We start from the raw sequence: 8,525 nt of genomic DNA on the forward strand, positions 1-8,525 counted from the left end.
CTGGTAATTTTATTTTTAATTTTTTAAAGAACTTCCATACTATTTTCCTTAACAGCTGTACCATTTTATATTCTTATCAATGGTGTGCAGGGGCTCCATTTTTTCCATTTTCTTGCCAACAATGATGAAATTTTACTTTCCATTATATATTAGGTTAATTTTATTATGGGTTAAATATCTTCTCACATTTTTTAGGATATAAATTATATTTACTCTAAGCTTCTTGTTATGCTTATTTTTCTGTTTCTGTCCTTATGATTAAGTTCATCTTTTATTGAGGAACAACAAAGTATTGGCTTTCCTCAAATGATTGATGATTTTCTTTTCATAAAACTAGGCCATTTTATGGTTTTTTGTTTTGTTTTGTTTTGTTTTTGCAATAGAATTAGTAGTTCTCTTGAAGATTGCAAATATGTAAGGCTGTTGGGTAGTATTCAGAAACATCACAATAATGCTGGTTTTCTTGATTGGTGTGTAATCTTCAATAATTATAAGGAGTTACTTGTATGAAATTGACGTCAAACCATAGGACCACAGTTATGCATCCATCATTTTCAGGATTGCTGGTAACCTGTCAGTAAATCTTCTCCAAATACTTTGCCTCCTTCTGTGACTGCGTCACAAGGCCCAACATGCTCACTTTCACCTCAGTGACAGTTCCTTTGATAATGATACCTAAAGTTGGATATAGTGGGGATAGGAGACTCTTTTTTTATATCATGTATTGGTAGGCAAAAGGTGCCATTCATTTCAGGATGAGTTACATGGACTTTTTGAAACATAAGCCCATTGACTTAATGAATCTTTCAGATTTAGGTAGTTTTTCAGATTTAGGAGTAAAGCCATCTCCAATACAGCCAACTTTAGTAACCATCTTCTTGCACATTTTCTTCTTTCTCTTTCTTGTTCAAGTAATTGTAATACTTCTATTTCCTCCCAGGCAGGAACTTTGGGCAGAACTTTCCTGCTTTCATTTTGTTGTTGTTGTTGTTGTTTTTGTTTAATCATTTTGGAAAGTATATTAGCTCAGAACTGTCCCTCTTTGTCCAATAGATAGGCAGGTACTGCTCTTTGTGGAGTCTTTTTACCATTCTTTCATTTGGTGTTTCTCTTTTCATGCATCTTGATAGTCTTTTTCATTTGACTTTCTCAGTGTGACACTGTTTATGGTAGAGCTTAGCATTTAGACCAGTCATATTTTTTTTTTTTTTTTGCCTTTGAACATTTGTGAGCCTCATGACCGTCCTTCTTTCTCTTTTCCTCATGGTAATCTAAATATATCCATAATGCTTATGGTAATAAGTGTGCCTCAACATATTATTTTTTGTGGAATGGTGATGACCACCAAGGCACTGGGTGCACCCTCTAGGCACAAAGAAGCTCTCAATTTTTGGGTCTCAGAGACATATGAGCTGACTCCATACCACTCACAAAAGGAAAGGGACACTTCTGATATGGGAAACAAAGGCAGAAGAAAAATTATTAAATGTCCTTACTACCTATAGCCCACCCATTGGTAAGTCCTTAAAACAGGCAGGGTGACATTCCTCTAGGGACTCAATTGCCTCAATGTTGATACTTTGCTAAGGGCAAAAGTCAGTCAGTCATCTTAGCCCGACCCCCAGGACCTTGTAAGTCTACTTTAACATATAAAAATTTCTTTAGAAATCTCCTTTATATCTAACCCACCCCCCTCCCGATACATGTTGGCAATCATCCCCCAAGCATATGGCCCACCAATATACATCTGAAGGGTCTTGTGACTAAGGTTTTATTAGATGGTAATAAATGACTTTTTCCAACATTAGCTAACCCCCTCAAGGTTCTGGGAACCTTGCTTCCAAAATTCCTCAGAGGCTTATGCTATCCCTAACTCCTTCCCAACTTGGAAGTCTATAATGGGCCACTCCTCAAGACCCTGTTGCAGCTCTTTATGCCCATGGGTCCTGTCCCCATACTTTAATAAAATCACCTTTTGGCATCAAAGACGTCTCAAGAATTCTTTCTTGGCCATTGGCTTTGAACCCTAATGTCTTTTTGTACATCCTTTCTAAAATGGACCAATTCCAAAAAAAGCATGATGTGATTGGTGACTATTTGTGTGCTCTCATCTCTATAGCTATTCCACTAGTGCAATATGTAGTCTTTAATGTTATCCCATTTCCTTGACCCCAAGCTGTCGCAGCCTAACACCCTCCCACCCCCATCCCACCTGAATGTGAAACCCTTGTGGTTACTTCTGGCCTAAGAAGGTGGATTATGCAGAATCTGTCCTGCTTGATACCCTCTTCTGATTACCATTTGGTTACTCTCAGGACCACTTTTGAATCCAGGACCAACTACACTTGGGTATGAAGTTCCCTAGGTACTGCCCTCAACTTTTCTAGAAGAAAAACATGTTCTATGTCTTGAGACCTTTCATTCCTCTCATTTCCCACCTTTCAAGAATTTTTAATTTGTTATGATCCATTAAGAGTTCTCCTTCTTGATTTATATACCAGATGTGAAATTTAAAAAGAAAAGTACAAGATCATTTCTAGAGATTTTTTATAATATGGAGTAGCTAAAGTGGTGCTAAGTTTGCCATCTAGAATGAGATTTTATATCTTTTCTCATACAAATGGGATTCTGGTATTCCTAGTATTCTGGAATTTTTTTTAATGAATCAATTAAACACATTTCCCTGAAAGTAGATATATATTATTTTAAGGTTGCAGTAGTGTTCTAGATATGCATATATCACATAGATATTCTTCTGTTGATGACCATTTAATTTCTTTTCAATTTTTACTTGTTATAAACAATAGAGTAATAAATGTCATGTATTTTTAAAATTATTTCTATAGAATAAATTTTTCAATGTAGATTTATAAAGACAATAAGGAATATTCATGGGATGTGGTTTTCAAAGGAAGAGATCACTCTTTCTTCTCCTTGTGTTTGTTAACCCCCATTTGCATTAGCTCAAGGTTCCTATGATTCTGGCTATTTCAGTCCAGGTAGTTGAGTGACAGACCTATCATCAAGTGTTCTCATTTAGTCAGAGCAATAACACAAAGCCAGAGGAAAGTAGGCAAAAACATGGAGAAGCATGATGCAGAAAGAAAGCATCACTCATGCATTCCTAGAATGTTAAAAGGAGCCTACAATATCTATTGATATATAAATGAAAACATTTTTAATTAAAATGTTTACTTAACAATATGCAGAAAATAACATGTCCTGAAGTCAAACAACTAATTTCTAAAAATTATCAGAAGCTTTACACACACCAAGAAACACTTAATCTTTTTCAGCAAAATGATCTTTCCTTCACATTCTAAATCCTTTTTCTCAATAGACTCCAATCAAACATCTGTCTTCATTCTACTTTTAAACATCTTCTTACCTGTTCTGGACTTCTTTCCAACAACTATCACTTTCAAGATCTGTTCCTTTATTTTATCCTTAAATATAAATTCCAAAATATCTGTGTCAAAACAAACATCTGGGGCCGCCCAGGTGGCTCAGTGGTTTAGCGCCGCCTTCAGCCCAGGGCACAATCCTGGAGACCTGGGATCCAGTCCCACATCAGGCTCCCTACATGGAGCCTGCTTCTCTCTCTGCCTGTGTCTCTGCCTCTCACTCTGTGTGTCTCTCTCTGTCTCTCTCACTCTCTCTCTGTTTCTCATAAATAAATAAATAAATAAAATCTTTTAAAAATCTGGTAGACATACCAGAATAACCCCATGTACAAAAGTTATTAATCTGAAATGAGCTGATTCATAGCAAATAACCAAAATATCACTAGAATTTACTAGAAATGTGCTCTCTGTGAATGACTTGTTATTTTTTTTTTCTAGAAACTATTTATAAGAAAGCACAGACAACACACACACACACACACACAAAAGAAAGAAAAGAAGGAAAAAGAAGGGAAACAATGTGGCAGACTGTTTCAAAAAATGTCCCTGTTTTTGTGTTTCCAGTTCTACAATTGTAGAACCTTGACATTTCTCCCATCAGAAGGTGGAATCTAATTTTCACCCTTTGAATATAGGTCAGCCATGACTGCCCAAGAAATAGAATGCAAAGGAAGGCACACTGTGTGGCTTTAGAGGCTAGGACACTTTACAACCTACACTTCCATCTGGCTCTTTTTCTGGGACATTTACTTTTGGATCCCAGCCACCAAATTTTGAGGCATTCCAGGCTCCATGAAGACCACCTGTAGGTGATCTGGTTGACAGTCTTAGATCAAGTCCCAGCTGAGAGCCATTATGAATCATCAGGCATGCAAGTGAACAGCCTTCAGATGATTCCAGTCCCTAGCCTTCCCTTGTAGTATCTTTCAGATGAGGCTTCATCAGTATGCATCAGTGACAAGCCATCTCTCTTGTGTTCTATTCAAGTTCCTGAAACATAGAATTTGTAACAAATGGCTGTTTTTGCCATTAAATTTAGGGGAATCATGGAAAAACCACCCTCACCCCTAGGAAAGTGGAAAACTTGCCTTGGGTTATTGATATAAATAAATACGAGAGGATATATGTTTAAAACAGGTTTGAAAAGGGCTGGACACAGTCATACCCTCCCATTACCAATGCTAGTTCTAGTGTAGAATTAATTCTTTTACTAGAGATGTGAATCAATATTGATGGATCTCAAAAGTTTCAGGTGGACACCTTTTCCTGTCCTTCGGCATTTTCTCTACTGTGAAGCTGAAAATGTTTAAAATTGCAATAGATTCTCCTAATGTTTAATTGAACATTGCCCTTCCGATGTTTTAAGGCATTGTCTCTAAGGTTCCTATCTAATGTCAGCCTTGACCCTCCCATCACATACTATACACTCTGCAGAGATTCATTTCTCTTCTGTGGCACCTGCATTCTCTGTTAGGTTTGGTCAAGTTAGATAAGAATTAATAATTTATTCATTTGGAAGAAATTGATAAGTTTATTATTTAGTAAGTATATTTCAGAGTGCCTTAGGCTCATCTATTAACGATTCCTTCTCCTTTAGTTCATAAAACAAAACAAAACGAAACAAAACCCCCAAAATGAAAAAACAACCAGTAAAAGTTGTAGTCAAGTCACCCTTTTACATCAACCCTGCAAAGAGAAATCAAATTGGCTAAGACCTGGTTTGTTTTTAGTTTTACTGAGCAAGACATTTTTTCTTGAACTAAAAGCTTGATGCAACAGCTAATGGGAAATTTTCTCTCTTCCTGATGATGTGCAAAATAGTCACACAGTTGAGTGTGAATCTTATATTCAATCAAAGATTAAAGCCCACATTCATTTATGGTATCTCCAATTCTGTTTTGGTGATGAAATTTAGTGTTTTAAAAAAATTTACACTGCAGCCCATTCTAATACAATTGCTATCTGACTACTTTATAACCTACACCATACCATTTATGGATAAAATAATGAAATTTCACAGAGAATTAATTTAATGTTCTCAGATGAATTTTCCATATCTGTTTTTCCTTTAATTACCCAATGCGGATGTGAAGGGGAAAGATGTGGGAAATGAGATTCTATTCTTGCTGGATTTTGATCTAAAGCAGCTAAGAGACAATCCTTTTTCAGGTTCTTCAGACGGAAAACTTTCTACTCATGTTGGTCCTTGATTTTCCTAGGTGAGAAGTGGGTAATGGGCTGCTGCTGATTTGAAGATGAATATGTTACAGAGGTGTTAGAATCAAATAACAATTTGTATTAAATAGTATAATATTAGTTTTAAGTCACTACCTCATAAATTAGAATTGCTAAACGTGATTTAAAATGGGACATATGTAGCATTGATCTTGAAAGCCAGACATTTTTGCTGTTACAGCTACTTTGTTTATGAGTCTGAGTGCATATGGATGTTCACATGAGTATTTTATAAAATAAAATAAAGACCAGAGGATTACATTCTCTGATAGAAATTGCATACAAAGAATAGCTTTTGGCCCTGAGGCTATTGATGTCTTTCTCTCTAGTCCACTTCAAGATTTTTCCTTCGGATAATTATAGAGCTGAGAGGGTGGGACAGAGCCCACCCATACAGAATGTCACTCCTGCTTTTTCTGCCTCTGTAGTGGGCTATCATAAGCTTCTTACCCAAAACAGATTTCTTTGGGGCAGTTTCCAATCTTTTTTCCTGCCATCACGATACAACTATGTGTATAAGAGACCTCTGAACCTGGTAGGCATAGCTGGAATACCTTCATTCATTATAAGCTAAAATATAAGTGTGCTTATATGAAATGTGTTTTTGTGACTGTTTTGGTTGAAACTAGTTCCTCTGATTCTGGGATGAGCTTCATATTCTAGCCCATGAAAAGAATTTTCAAGAGGTATTTATTAGGCAATTAATCTAGTGCTTTGTAATCATTGTGATATAATTTTTGAAGTGACTGTAATTTTTTTTCTTCCTCTTTATGGACCACTGCAAAATATTCTCCACCCACTCAACACTTAACTGTGATCTATGGTGTGTGACCATATCTATTGGAGAAACTATCTGTTCTTGCAAGAAATAAGTGCATGCAGATTTTGGAGATAATTAGTTTGTACTCCACAGTCATCGTTATTTTTATTTTAAAGAACTTAAGATATTATTCTCAGATCATTCAGGGGGTGAGTCTTTCCAGCTCATTTTCCTATTATAGCAATAACCACCATCATTACTACTATCATCACATTTTTTTGTGGATACCTACCAGATGTCAGATACTGTTCTAGATGTTAAACACATGTTATCTTCTTAAACCCTATGAAGTAGACACCCTTGTTTTACAAATGAAGAAATCATAGTTACCATGCAAAACTATGGAAATAGCAAAACTATGGGTGGAAATAGCAAAACTATGGGTGTGAGGCAGACTTGGACTTATTCTCTGCCACTTCAGAGCTGTAGTATGATTGTTGAGTCATTGGACATATGTTTGAATCTTACTGTAATAAAAAATAAAAATATTTGGTTTGAGGGAGCCATGAGGCAAAAAGCAAATGAAAGAAAAATGAAAAGCAAAAACCAAAATAAGCAAACAAAAGCAGATAACCAAACTTTAAAGACTTTTTTTCCGTACAGATGTCTCAGCTGTTGTAAAAATGACCAATAATTATGTTGATCAGGTGAACTTTAACTTCAATTTTTTTCCCTTAAATGTTAACAAATCAGTCATTCTCACTGATATGCTTAGGCTTTTAAGTAACCAAGGAATGAATTTTATGCATGTGTTTTTATATGCATATTTAAATTCTAAATTGCCTAAAAATATGATTTTTGTCCTCATTTGAAGCTTTCAAATAATTATGACTGAATCTCTGGTTAATCAAGAGTTTTGCTCATTTCAGTTTAAATCATTCTGTTACAGAAGAAAGCCTAAGTATTATCTGAATTGAGGTTGATTTTAAGTTATTATGTCTCTTAACACCCTTCTTTTCAAATGAAGTTCTGTTAGCTTTTTCACTGACACCTTTTAAACCAAGACATTTAACTGACACTAATCCACAAAGTAAAAAGAAAGACACTATTGGGTATTCTTAAATCTCAGCTATGGAAAAACAATATGTACATCTGGTCTTCCAGGGTTCATGCATAGTCTGGAAGATACCAGTTCAGATGTGCGATGGTCTTTGGTGAGATTTAAAGCCTTCATTTGGCCTTATGGGTATGAAGAATTTTTGAAGCTTCTTTTGGGCAGAGGTATATGCAGTAGAATACCACCTCTGTTTGCCCACAGAAGCTTCCTGCCCTTCTAATTTGGCCAGGTCTCTGTGATATCCTTTGTCCAAAAAGGATGAACTGTGTATTGATGGGTACTAAATAGCTTATACTACCAGAGTCTTCTTTTTCATCTTCTGGTCTTAGATGATCATAGTAATCCAGGGAGAACATTATTTTGTGCTGAGGTGTCTTTATCTTCTGAACACTTCAAAGTGAAACTATCATTAAACCTGAGTGGAAGTCATTATTTGCCTTCAAAACCCAAGTGAGTAGATGAGTTGGTGACTGTCCAAATGGCAAAGGGCTTGACCACTGACAGAATTCTGAACCTATCCTTTGTCATGAGGACAATAAAAAGGAGATAAATTTTATACTAGGGAGGGGCAGCAGGAGAGAGGTGTTCTCCAATTATGGTCATGGTCTATCAATTCAAAAACACTCAACATGCATTTGTTTAATGCCTACTTGTACACTGTTGTCCTTGAGCCATGTCACTCTCTGGGAACTGTTCCTTCAGAGGAAACAATAGCCTACACTCACAAGCAAGTTCTTAACAGCTATGACCTTAACGGATGGAAGTAGGGTTTCACACTAAAGTATTCCAACTGGAATTAAATGCTGGAAAGGGCATGGGAGTCAGAGGCACAGCTAATCCCACATTCTACAGACAGATACAGAAGACTTAATTAGAAAGACTATACTAGAAACATGATTCACCCTACTTTGAAATGTCTCAAAGGGAAATGTTCACTATTTTCCATGGAAGCCCAAATTCACGGTCTGTCAGAAGTTGTTATCCTCCTGTTTCCTTGCATTTAAAGGAG

At 36.1% G+C, this 8,525-nt stretch overlaps 1 pseudogene; it reads right to left on the reverse strand.

The window, feature by feature from the left end:
- Window positions 1-481: 481 nt before the first annotated feature.
- LOC112657867 (ribosome biogenesis protein NSA2 homolog) lies at window positions 482-4,268 on the reverse strand (annotated as a pseudogene).
- Between the last annotated feature and the right edge of the window lie 4,257 nt (window positions 4,269-8,525).

This window comes from Canis lupus, chromosome 8 (assembly GCF_003254725.2).
Source record: "Canis lupus dingo isolate Sandy chromosome 8, ASM325472v2, whole genome shotgun sequence".
In the NCBI taxonomy this organism is placed as follows: domain Eukaryota; kingdom Metazoa; phylum Chordata; class Mammalia; order Carnivora; family Canidae; genus Canis; species Canis lupus.